The sequence below is a fragment of the Cololabis saira genome, chromosome 23 (genome assembly GCF_033807715.1).
Source record: "Cololabis saira isolate AMF1-May2022 chromosome 23, fColSai1.1, whole genome shotgun sequence".
NCBI classification, from domain to species: domain Eukaryota; kingdom Metazoa; phylum Chordata; class Actinopteri; order Beloniformes; family Belonidae; genus Cololabis; species Cololabis saira.
This window is the reverse complement of record NC_084609.1, coordinates 1877832-1890988: the sequence shown is the minus strand read 5'-3', so window position 1 is coordinate 1890988 and position 13157 is coordinate 1877832.

Genomic DNA, 13157 nt, shown 5'->3' with positions numbered 1-13157 from the left:
TGGCTGTAGGTGGTTGCAGGTGGCTATAGGTGGCTGCAGGTGGCTATAGGTGGCTGCAGGTGGCTATAGGTGGCTGCAGGTGGCTGCAGGTGGCTATAGGTGGTTGCAGGTGGCCATAGGTGGCTATGGGTGGTTGCAGGTGGCAATAGGTGGCTGTAGGTGGCTATAGGTGGTTGCAGGTGGCTATAGGTGGCTGCAGGTGGCTATAGGTGGTTGCAGGTGGCTATAGGTGGCTGCAGGTGGCTATAGGTGGCTGCAGGTGGCTATAGGTGGTTGCAGGTGGCCATAGGTGGCTATGGGTGGTTGCAGGTGGCAATAGGTGGCTGTAGGTGGCTATAGGTGGTTGCAGGTGGCTATAGGTGGCTATAAGTGGCTATAGGTGACTATAGGTGGTTGCAGGTGGCTATAGGTGGCTGCAGGTGGCTATAGGTGGCTGCAGGTGGCTGCAGGTGGCTATAGGTGGCTGCAGGTGGCTATAGGTGGCTGCAGGTAGCTATAGGTGGCTGCAGGTGGCTATAGGTGGCTGCAGGTGGCTGCAGGTGGCTGTAGGTGGCTGCAGGTGGCTATAGGTGGTTATAGGTGGCTGCAGGTGGCTATAGGTAGTTGCAGGTGGCTATAGGTGGTTGCAGGTGGCTGCAGGTGGCTATAGGTGGCTATAGGTGGTTGCAGGTGGCTATAGGTGGCTGCAGGTGGCTATAGGTGGCTATAGGGGGCTATAGGTGGCTGCAGGTGGCTGCAGGTGGCTATAGGTGGCTGCAGGTGGCTATAGGTGGCTGCAGGTGGCTATAGGTGGTTGCAGGTGGCTGCAGGTGGCTATAGGTGGTTGCAGGTGGCTATAGGTGGCTGCAGGTGGCTATAGGTGGTTGCAGGTGGCTATAGGTGGTTGCAGGTGGCTATAGGTGGTTGCAGGTGGCTATAGGTGGCTGCAGGTGGCTGCAGGTGGCTGCAGGTGGCTATAGGTGGCTATAGGTGGCTGCAGGTGGCTATAGGTGGCTGCAGGTGGCTATAGGTGGCTGCAGGTGACTATAGGTGGCTGCTGCTGGCTATAGGTGGCTGCAGGTGGCTATAGGTGGCTGCAGGTGGCTGCAGGTGACTATAGGTGGCTGCTGCTGGCTATAGGTGGCTGCAGGTGGCTATAGGTACCAAAGCGTGTGAAACTGTTACGATCCTCTTTGCTGTTAATTCACCTCAGGCAAAGGGTCCTCAGCGATGGGACTGATCATGCTATGTACTGATCTAAATATTCAACTTGGTACGTTTCATGGTGGTCTCTTTTTGAATATTTTTCCCTATTTACCTTGGTTTTTAGAGAATTTAGAGAACAAATGCTTAATTTGCAAAAAAAAAAAAAAAAAAAACATGAAATCCCAGACCACTTGCAATGGATTTTTTTCTTAGTTATCATATAATATGGTGGACATCATATGTCATATCAACAGGGAAAATTTCAGAGTAACTTTTCTTTAATATTTATGTCGGCCTTAAAAAATTACACAAATAATGCATAATTTCACCTTAAAAGTTGGTATTTTGCATATATATATACATAAAAAAGGCACTGAGCCTCCACTATATCCTTGTTTGACCCTTGACTATCGATCTAGAAACTTAAATTTCCTCATCTTGATTGCCTACTTACAAAAAAAATAGGAGGAAATGGTCCAATAACTGTGCAAGATGGCCAATTTGGCGGCCATTTTAATATGCAAATTAGAAGGTCAAAAACTCAAAATTTCACTCGGGTACCGTTTTTTTTGGACTCAGCACCCTTGAAATATGTAAGGTAGGCCGGTTCCCGACTTGTACCCATAAATGCTCCTTACTTCTTATAAAAGGCCTTTTTTCTGAAATCCGTCTAGACTACAGGGGCCACATAAAAGCTCCTGGCGGGCCGCAGGTGGTCCAGACCAGAGACCATTTATTTAATAAATAGCTTGGAGAACTGATGCTGGATCATCTGTAGTTCTGTAGTAAACAAAGGTTGCACGTTAGACGTCAGACTCAGAGCAGATTTGTTGTTGTTTTGGCGCATAATGTGACGTTCGAAAACGCAAAACTCCGGTTGTGTGTGTCTACACCAGTGTTTCTCAATCCTGTTCCTCGTGGGCCACTGTCCTGCATGTTTTAGATGTTTCCTGCTTCAGCACACCGTGATAAAAGTACGTGTGTCATCAACAGAGCTGTGCAGACCTTGGTGACAAGCTAATGAGGACCTTTAATTAGAATCAGGTGTGTTGGTGCAGGGAAACATCTAAAACATGCAGGACAGGGAACACGAGGACCAGGATTGAGAAGCACTGGTCTACACGCATCTACATAAACGGAGTTTTCAAAAATCTTCACTTTGCCCGGAGTTTTTTTAAACCTTCGTTTATTTGCGTTTTCATGTGGATGACAGGTCCAAACGTAGGAAAATATCTTGGGTTTAGCAGATATCCGGCTACGTGTGGACGGGGTCTAGATCTTCTTCACGCAGCTTCTCCTGTGGCTGATGAGTCCAATTCGGGAGAGGCAGACACGGCCGCAGGCGTCGCAGGTGTGGGCTGGATCCGGTGCTGGATCCGGTGCTGGTTCCGGTGCTGGTGTGGGCATGGTGGCTTTCTGCTTCCTCAACTTCCGTTTTGTTTCTCGGTGTAGAGCCAGGGCGGTTTCGTGGGTCTGTAGTCCGTTTCCTAAAGCTTGTTTCCATTTCTTACGGTCCTGGGCGACGTCTTCCCACGTGGCTGATTGGTGTTGAAGGATTTGAGGTCGTGCTTGCAGACATCCTTGTATCAGAGCAGTGGGCGGCCGACTGGCCTCTTGTGGCTGAAATAACACTAATAAATAAAAGCTGCAAGCAGCGATGAACGGGCCCTCCCACTCACGGCCATCGCCCCCCATAAGCATATCAGAAATGACACCACCCACGACTTCATATGTTAAACCATTCAAAAGTTATAGCAGAAAAAAGGGAGAACCAATCAGAAGAAGGGGCCGGGCTAATTTTCACCAATTATGGTCAAGGACTCAATACCGAGTCCCATGACGCCACCCACGACTCTCTATGTCAAACCATTCAAAAGTTATGGCAGATAAAAGTATTCTAGGGGGCGCTGTTGAGCCGTTAGGCCACGCCCATCAATGCAAACCATGAAATATCAAATTTATCGCCAAGTCTGTCTTGCATGCAAAATTTGGTGACTTTTGGAGAACTATCAAATATGGACCAATCACATGAAGGGGGGGCGCGCCTTTTGGCGTCTAGCGTCGCCACGGTAACACTTTTGAAAGAGAAAAGTAATGCGTGGTGTTGCAGGATGGAGACGCACATTTTGATGTATAACACACCTGGGTTCATGTTACGGTTCGGGCCGTATTAACTGCCGAAGAAATGGCATAAATTTCGCCAAAATGACACAATTTATTCAAAATGGCCAACTTCCTGTTGGGTTTGGGCCATGGCTCCAAGAGACTTTTCTTTAAGTTGTGACATGATACAGGTGTGTAGTGATTTTCGTGCATGTACGTCAAACCGTATTGTGGGGCTTGAGGCACAAAGTTTTCTAGGGGGCGCTGTTGAGCCGTTAGGCCACGCCCATTAATGCAAACCATTAAATATCACATTTTTCACCAGGCCTGGCTTGGTGCAGAATTTGGTGACTTTTTGGGCACGTTTAGGGGGAAAAAGGCCCTCCTTTCATCAGAAGAATAATAAAAATTCCTGCAAATACAATGATACATGAAATAAACAGTAAAAGTTAACGGATGAAATGAATTAATTTAACAAATTAATCTCTTGTCCATTCCATATCTGTGGAGGACGAGAATGTTGCTGACCGACTGCTGGTTCCAATCCCTCGTCTCTCCTCCAAGATGCTCCACAGACACTAAACTAGTTTCTACAAATATCTGACTGTCTCTGTCTTTATATGTCTTTATATGTCTTTATATGTCTTTATAAGTCTTTATATGTCTTTGTAAAGACCTTGTTTGAGGTTTATTTTCCACCTCATTGATTTCCACCTTGTCGCTAGGCTACGTCCCGATCCCGCAGTGTTTTTTTTAGCCGCAAAGATCAAACCTCCCGTTCCCGCGAGATTTGCGTTGGGACCAAATCCCAACTCAGCCCTCTCCCCTGAGGTCAACGTCTCGATTGTCGCCACCTTGGTTTTTTGAAAGCAGGAATTACATCTCACGACCTCTGTTGTCGTGGAAACCACATCAGACTCCGGAGACCTGGATCTGGCAGGACCTGGATGTATTGTGGCGGCAAAAATTGTTGTTCGTTCAATAAAGTGTTCAAAAAAGAATGTCAGGACACAAAAACACAAACTTCTTAGTATTGATAGGCCCTAAGTGCCCCCAGACCCGGTCTGGTTTACTTTAGATTCCTGGAACCTAAAGCCCCCAAGTTCCAAACTTGGGGAAAGTCTACCACTCTCTGACACAAAGCCTCCGCCCGTAGGGAAGCCGAGTGTCCAGCACGTCTGCCGACACTACTGTCAATTCAGTAGGTAGTGGGGAGACTTCAACGCAATTTTTCAGCCGTTTCTTTCCTCAAAACTCACCCGAAAGAACAGCAAGGTGTTTCTGTAGCCACCGAGTTCGCTAGACCCCAACCGGTGAGGGGACTCTCAGTCCTCCGGACCTCAGGCCCTCTCTCCACCTTCACTTGATGGGGGAGTATGAGGTTGTTGCTGCACTTTAATCACCTTCGATCCAGAGGAAAAAAGAAAATCCGCTCAAAGATGGGGTCCCTTCGTGGTCGCCAGATTGTGGTGGCAAAAATTGTTGTTTGTTCAATAAAGTGTTCAAAAAGGAATGTCAGGACACACTCAGCTGTCTTTCTGGAGTTTTAATAAAAAGCATTCATGAATGGGGTCACACAGTGCAGCTGATCAGAGGAGCAGTCAGCCCTGAGTGAGCTGAAGATGTTTAGAGACGCCCTTATAGTTCCAGCTTAAAACAATGAGACAAAATATGGCCCCTGACAACCATCCCTGGCTCCACCGTGTAACCCGATTGGAAAACACTTTTATTTTGAAAGACTTTTATTTTGGTACGTGTGCCTGACGTCATTGCGTCACGCCGATACTTATATATACTTATACACCTGTATAAGCCACGTGACTCGCTGCGGGAGGGGGAGAGGCGCACGCTGAGGAATTGTTTGTTTGAAGCGGGGAGAGAAACACGTTGAAGATTTGGTTGCTGAAGCGCTTAGATGCCGACCCGTATCACTGATTAAATCCTCAAATTGGCCAGGTTTGATGGTGAGCTAGAGCCCTAGCCTGGTCACAAAGCCTGAGGATTGTGCCAGGCATAGGCGGCCTTACCTATGTTTCAACCGTTTCAGTTGAAATGGGCCCCGGCCACCAGGGGGCCCCCAACTGACTGACAAAAAAATAAATGCCGACGGGGTTGCAGGCAAAAAGTTTCACTCGCGAGGGTGTGTTTTTTTTAAGGTGAAATTCGCAGTCCTGAACGGGAACTCAAGTCTGAATTATGGTTCCATGTTAAATCGACGCTACGCATACCCTACGCCGTAGGCGCTGCGTTGCTGTAACGCGGAACCATAAATCAGCAACTCCGTCGGTCCACCTTAAGCGCAACACGCAAAACGAGTGGCCCAATATTATCAATAAAACAAACTAGCCTACTGATTTTACTCAATGTGCACGGTGTATGTACGCCTACCGTGGCAATCCACAACAGTAGCCTAGTGTAATTTATTTCTTTTTTTCCTCCGTCTGTCTCTGTCTTTTCATGCAGGTAGTGAGCTGTCCATGGTGCTGAAATGACGTGGAGACTCATTATTTTTGTTGTTGATTTAAGTTGAGAATTTTGAATTTTTGATTTTTTTTGCTGAATTTTGAGAACAAATCTGTAGAAAGTTGTTTCTCTTTTATTTCCGTTTCTCTGACCGAGAGAGTGCTCTGATCACAGCTGGACAAAAATAACGCGGAGCACTCATTATTTTTGTTGTTAATTTAATTTGAGGGGATTGTAAGGGACAATAAAGTATCCATATCCTTATGTGTTGCAAACCAACCTGAATCCCGGCTTATTTGAGTCACGGACGCGTCACGGACGCAGGACACATAGCTGGCAAATATAGTAATAAATAGGGCCCCATATTAAATATTGAAACGGGCCCCTGATGCCAAAGGCCACCACTGGTGCCAGGAAGGAACCCACTGAACCTCCACTGCTCTGGTCGGGCTGGTAGGAGGCTCCATTGTGCAGCCGCTTTTCCCCCTATATCTTGCCACACCTGCACGGCCTACACCTTCATTTTTTTACATACTCACCCCCAACACGGAATTTTTTTTCCCCCTTGGACATTCAAATATTGGGTCGTTGCCCTGTGTGCAAGACGAGCCTCACTAATACGAGTGAGAGTGAACTTTTCCTTTATGGAAATTGGTGGAACTAGGCGCTGCAACATTAATGATTAGAACTGAGAAGAACTGTATATATTGTGAATATATTGTTATGACAAACAACACCAAAAAAAACATTGTGCACAGCATTAACATTTCATACAAAACCAAAAAATGTGTTGAACAATGACTGAAAAGGCAGAAGCTGCTGCTTATAAAAGCCTATCCTATAGTACCAGCTTTATATTTTTGGCTACAAACATCCAGAAAACCAAAAAGAGAATAGAAAAGCAAAGAAACATTAACAAATGGTCAATCACACTTATAAGCTTCAAAAATAGCTTTACAAACCATTTTCTTAAAAACCAAAACATGTTTTTAAATGTATGTTTGCATCATTCCAGAATGTAACTCCAGTAATGGAGACACGTCTCCTTTTCAGACCTTTTTTAGCTTTTTGTTCAGTGAAATTGCAGACACCTCTAAGATTATACGGAGTTTCCTGGATTGAAAAGAACCTCTGTATTGAGTCAGGGAACATTTTTGATTTTGCTTTGAACATAATTTGCATGATTTTATAATAAAACAAATCCTAAAATTTAATAACATGAGAATTTAGAAAAAGTGTCTCTGTGTGAGCGAATAGTAATCAGCCTTATTGATGATACGTATGGCTCGTTTTTGCAGTTTTATTATTGAATTTAAGGTGGTTTTAAAGGTGGATCCCCACAATTCCACACAGTAAGATAAATAGGGAACAATCATTGAGTAGTAAATCAAATGCAAGGCCTTGGAATTCAGTGCATTTCTGGATTTATACAGGATTGCAAGTGATTTTGAGATTTTCCCTTTAATGTATTCAATGTGTTTTCATGTTAACTTTTGGTCGATGACAAACCCAAGAATTTACTCTCAAAAACCCTTTCAATGTCAACATTACAGATTTTTAATTTAATATTACCATCACTTTCATTTTGATTCCCAAAAACCATGAATTTAGTTTTCTTAATATTTAGAGATAATTTATTAACATCAAACCAAGTCTTGAGATTTTCCAGCTCCCTTTCTACACAACACAAAAGTTCCCTTAAATTCATACCAGAGCAAAACAAATTGGTCTCATCGGCAAATAAAACATATCTAAAAAAATCCTCTGGATGTCCCAGAACCAGCTGGAGACCCGCGGGGACATCGTAGCTCCGGGGTCGGATCTGGTTTCCACGACACCAAAGGTCGTGGGATGTAATTCCTGCTTTCAAAAGACCAAGGTGGCGACAATCGAAATGTTGAGAGACATGTTGACCTCAGGGCTGGGAAATCAGGACCGCAGCAGGTACCAGGTTCTGACTCGGCCTCACCGGAGCAGACATGAGGGGGGGACTCTGGACCCCCTGGTAGGTCTGGTCCCCCGTCCTGCGTCCAGCTCCACTAACGAGGGACGGGGATCAAACGCAGGAACCAGGCGATCGTTATCCAAGCAGACAGACGTAGCTTAGCTTCCACATGAGCGGCTGCTGCATCGCTGCTTCCTGCACCGTTGCAGCCGGATCAGATACCAGGACCAGGACCAGATACGATGATGACGACCAGTGATTAGAATCAGGGAAACATCTAAAACCTGCAGTAGACCAGCCCTGGAGTCCCGGCTCGTGTGCACCCCTGAACATGTTACAATTAATACCAGTGAGTGACCGTCACGTTTAAAGTGCTAAGTTCTGGGTCCGGTTCTACAGTGAAACCACGTTTACTTTTATTCAGCTGCACGGGTTTTGGGTTTTGACTTGAGTTTAAAGTGACTTGAGCAAAAAATGCATATTACAATTACCGTAATAATGAAATACCAGCTATTGTAATATTATGGTACTGAGAGAATCCAAGTTGCCCTTGTACGTACGAATTAAAACAGATAATTAACATTCAGACAAACTACACCAGTTTAAGCTGGTTGTGATGACAGTGTTGTTCCTCCAATAGCCAGGATTTAAAATGTTTGGTAAAAGAGGTCAAAGTTCACGTATAGTTGGTGCTTCATTCCAGGCGTGAGAGGCACTAACTAGAAAAGTGTCTCCACTAAAAGCTGTTTTTCTGAAAGGAACTATCAGTCTCCTCTAACTCCAGCTCTGGTTCATCTGTTTTAGTTTATATTCCCAGATTCTTGTATTTAGGCCGGTGCCATGAAAGATTTATAGATCAAAATAGCATCATTATATTTTACAATGTTGTCCCAGTTTAAGCTCCTCGTGCTTTTGTAATATCTGACAGTGATGGAATGTTTGGGGTTTTTTATCCAATACTTTCAGAGCTTGTTTGTAGACTATTTTAATGTGTTTTAGTTTGTTTTACAGGCTGTTTCCAGCTGGTTATGCAGTAGGACGTGTGTGGGATGATCATGGTATCAAAATATAATGTTGCTGTCTCAGGATTGGGACAGGACGAGGGTCTGGATCCAGCCGGGTCGTTAGCCGGGTCGTTAGCCGGATCATTAGCCGGGTCGTGGTTCCTCCTGGACCCCCGTAGCTCCAGTTGGGGGTTTATCTCCTCGTAGAGGGAGAATCCGGGTCGTTCTCCCCAGACGAGGCCCGGCTGCGTCACCGTCGCCGCCCTCGTGTTTGTGTTCCCCGGCTAACGGAGCTAACGGCGGCAGTGCCGCGGCGGCGCAGCAGCGCTAGCGCGGCACGTTCGGCGCCATGTGCTCCATCAGTCACGCTCCCACGCACAGATTTAATTACTCTCTCTGATGCTCCCACATCCGGCCGCAGATGTGAAGCGACAGCGTGTGAGGAGTGTGTGCGGCGTGTGTGAGGAGTGTGTGAGGAGTGTGTGCGGCGGCGGCGGCCGTCGCGCCCCCGGGGGGCGGTGGGGGGGACTGGGGGGGGCGGGGTCACGTGACCCCAGCCGGCCAATGGGAGCCCGGCCTCGCTCCACTGAGCTTCACGCTCCAGCGCCGCTAACAGCTGAGAGGAGGCCGCAGGCGGCGGAGGGAGGGAGTCTCCGTCAGGGTCGCCGTTCCTGCTAACGCTGCTTTAGCTCCGTCAGGGTCGCCGTTCCTGCTAACGCTGCTTTAGCTCCGTCAGGGTCGCCCCCCGCGCCGCTGCTGCTCCAGCTAACGCCGCTTTAGCTTCACCGTCACCTAGCGACAGCTAACCTGCTAACCAGGCGGCCCCGTTGCCCCGGTAACCAGCGGGGGGGGTGTCACAGTAACCCTGATGTTTCAGAGTAAAGACATCTGGAACTGCAGAACTGAACTCAAACCTCATTTCTCCTTTTTAGTTTTTGTTGACTGTCGTCGGGATGTTTCTCTTGTACAGACTCTTCATAGTCGGATGACCCGGTACTGTAGCTGGTAGTCCGTACCCAGTACCGTAGCTGGTACCCAGTATCAACATCAGTCAGGTTTTAGAAAGAGACATAGCACAATAACTGCTGCTATCAAAGTTGTGAATGATATTATTGAGGCACTGGATTGCAAAATTTCAATTTCAATTTTCAATTTATTTATTTGGTAGGGACAGTGTACATCAATCAACATTTTCTTTAAAGGGAAATAAAAAAAAAGTAGATGCACACAGATTGCAACCATAGGCTGATTTACATCGGTAGTCCCCCTGCCAGATGTAATCAGCAAAAATCATACAAACAACAATAATAATAATCACAAAAAAGAAAACAATATAGCACACATAACATAGCATATGCATTCACAATAAAAGTTAATGACGATAAAAACTGTGCTGGGGAAATGAATGGTTTGAGAACTAAAGTGCTGTAGTGCTATTTTGTATCTGCTGTGGTACATGATAAATACTAATAAATAGTTAAATAGTTGAATATTAAAGTGCTGCCAGTACATGAGTATGGTACATGCAAAAATAAAATAAGTGAAAGTAAGAAATAAAAACAAAAAATACCAAGCAGCTCTATGTATTGACCTGTCCAATGCGTTTGATACAGTTGACCGTTTCATTTTGGCAGAACGACTGCACAGGATTGGCCGATCTCAGCAACTGTTAGTTGGTTTTCTAACTTCCTGTCTGACGGATCCCACTGCGTCATTTTGCTGGGTCTTCGTCTTCGTTCCTCCCTGTATTAACAGGCGTTCCTCAGGGTTCAATATTGGGGCCGTTGCTGTTTTCCATTTATGTAAATAATCTATGTGACGATGTATCAAATGCTGCATTCCATTTTTATGCAGCATTTTATGTAGTGATGCACCGATTGTTCGGTAACCAAAATTGTTCGGCCGAAAATGGCAAAAAAACACTTTCGGTTTTCGGTGGAATAAATGGGAAATAAACCGAACAATTATTAACGGCGTTGTAAAATAAGGAAATAGACTGGCCGCTCCCGTAACGGTTGAACCACAAACATAAATCGTTGGCCAACCAAAAAGTAACCACATAAGAATTTTACCAACATTCACCACGAGGTGGAACCAAAACAACATAATGCTGGAAATTAAAACATGTTCAGTTTTTTATGTTCAATAAATATTTTCTACCTTGTAATTTTGTAAAAGATTTTTTTCTTTGAAAAGCATGCCTAAATCAAATGTATTTGATTTATGAAAAAATAAATGAAAAACTGCTGAAGAACCATGTTCGGTATTCGGCCAAGTGTTTATTATTATTTTCGGTTTCGGCCACAAATTTTCATTTCGGTGCATCACTAATTTTATGCAGCCGCGGTTCCAGCTAACGCCGCTTTAGCTCCGCCCCTGTCACCTAGCAACACCCAACCTGCTAACCAGGCGACCCGGTCGCCCCGGTAACCAGCAGGTGTGTGTCACAGTAACGTTAATGTTTCAGAAACGTCTAGAAACCGATCCTAGGACGTCCCGGCAGCTCCTGGACCAGGACCCGGGTTCCTGGTGAGGACCGTTGCTACGTTTGGTAGCAACCCGCCGGTTCGTAGATCCGCCCATGTCTCGTAGACCCGTCAGCTGACACACGAGCGAACCTTCACCTTCACCTCCACCTGTAGGTGTCACATGACGACGTACTTCCTTCTGCTGACAACGTTCCTGCAGAACTGAACTCAAACCTCATTTATCCTTTTAGTTTTTGTTTACTGTCGTCGGGATGTTTCTCCTGTACAGACGTCTTCATAGCCGGATGGCCCAGTAGCCCGTACCCAGTACCCAGTAGTCCATACTAGAGGGCTGCATTGGGATTGGGACCTGCGGGACCCAACAAAGATCTCGCGGAAGTGGGCGGTTTGAACTTTGCTGCGGGCGGCTAAAAAAAAACCCTGCAGGATCAGGATGTAGCCTAGCGACAAGATGGAATTCAATGACGTGGAAAAGAACCTTAAACAAGGTCTTTACTAAACAGAGACAAAGCAAAGCAAGGCAGATATTTGGAGAAACTGGTTTTAGTGCCTGTGGAGCATCTTGGAAGAGAGACGGGGGATTGGAACCAGCAGTCGGTCAAATAAATGTGTTTATTTCATGTTATTTATTAGTGTTTGAGCCACTCACAGCTACTCCCGTTGCTATAACCTCAATCATAATTGATGCTGCGCGAAGGGCGAAAAAGCTTGTGCGATGATGACAATGATGGATTTGCATCTAACTTTCAGTCATGTGACCTATGAACTGTCAATCATCCATCAAGCTCCACAATGATCATGTCAACATTAAATCAGATAGATTTCTAGGACGTTTCTCTTGTGGGACGGGAGAAGACACTAAATCAATGCGTCTCTATTATCGTGTGGCATGAATTCTCAGAGTTTTGCAGATGCGGGGGGGGAGAATGGATATAAACACTTTGGGATGAAGACAACAGTCCCGGGCAGGCATCTAGTCCATACCCAGTACCCAGTTCTCCGTACCCAGTACTCCATATCCAGTACCCCGTACCCGAAAGTACATATCCAGTACCCAGTACCCCATACCCGAAAGTCCATACCCAGTACTCTGTACCCATACCCAGTACCCCATACCCGAAAGTCCATACCCAGTACCCAGTACTCTGTACCCATACCCAGTACCCCATACCCGAAAGTCCATACTCAGTACCCAGTACTCCTTACCCAGTACTCCGTATCCAGTACTGTTTTGGGGGAAATCTCACTTTAAGGTTCTAGAGGTGGTCGGCTGTGCAAAAATGAATCAGACACACACTCGCTTTCGTTATAATGAATACATGTATTAAAAGCAGTGCACACAAAAAGACTCACACACGATTGCCCTTTTGCTAGGGTAACTCTGTGTCAAATTATCCCCCGCAAATGACAGAGCAACATACAATTACACAAGGCTTGGCCTAAACTCTTACCTTAACACAGGAGGACTGGAGAGCGGAACAGTCCAGGCAGAGCAGCCATCAACCCGCTCGGCGTCGTGCACAAACCCGCAGCTTACTCTGCTGAACTTCCGGCTGCCCATCGTCTTTATACGACATCTCGCGGAGGGGGTTGCCCCTTCAACCCCCGCCTGCCAGTTCTCACGCTAAGTCCAAGTCTTGATTCACACGGGAGTTCTCCCGTGTGAACAAGCGCTTCTCTCACAGTTTACTATAATACTAAACAGCAGGGGCATAGCTGATATGACTTTTGAGAATCAAGGACATTTTAGGACACAAAACGTATTTTTTCTTCCTTCAAGTACCCAGTACTCCATATCAAGTACCCAGTATCCAGTACCCAGTACTCCATATCCAGTACTCCGTATCTAGTACCCAGTACCCAGTACTCCATATCCAGTACTCCGTATCTAGTACCCAGTACTCCGTATCCAGTACCCAGTACTCCATATCCAGTACTCCATATCCAGTACTCCGTATCTAGTACCCA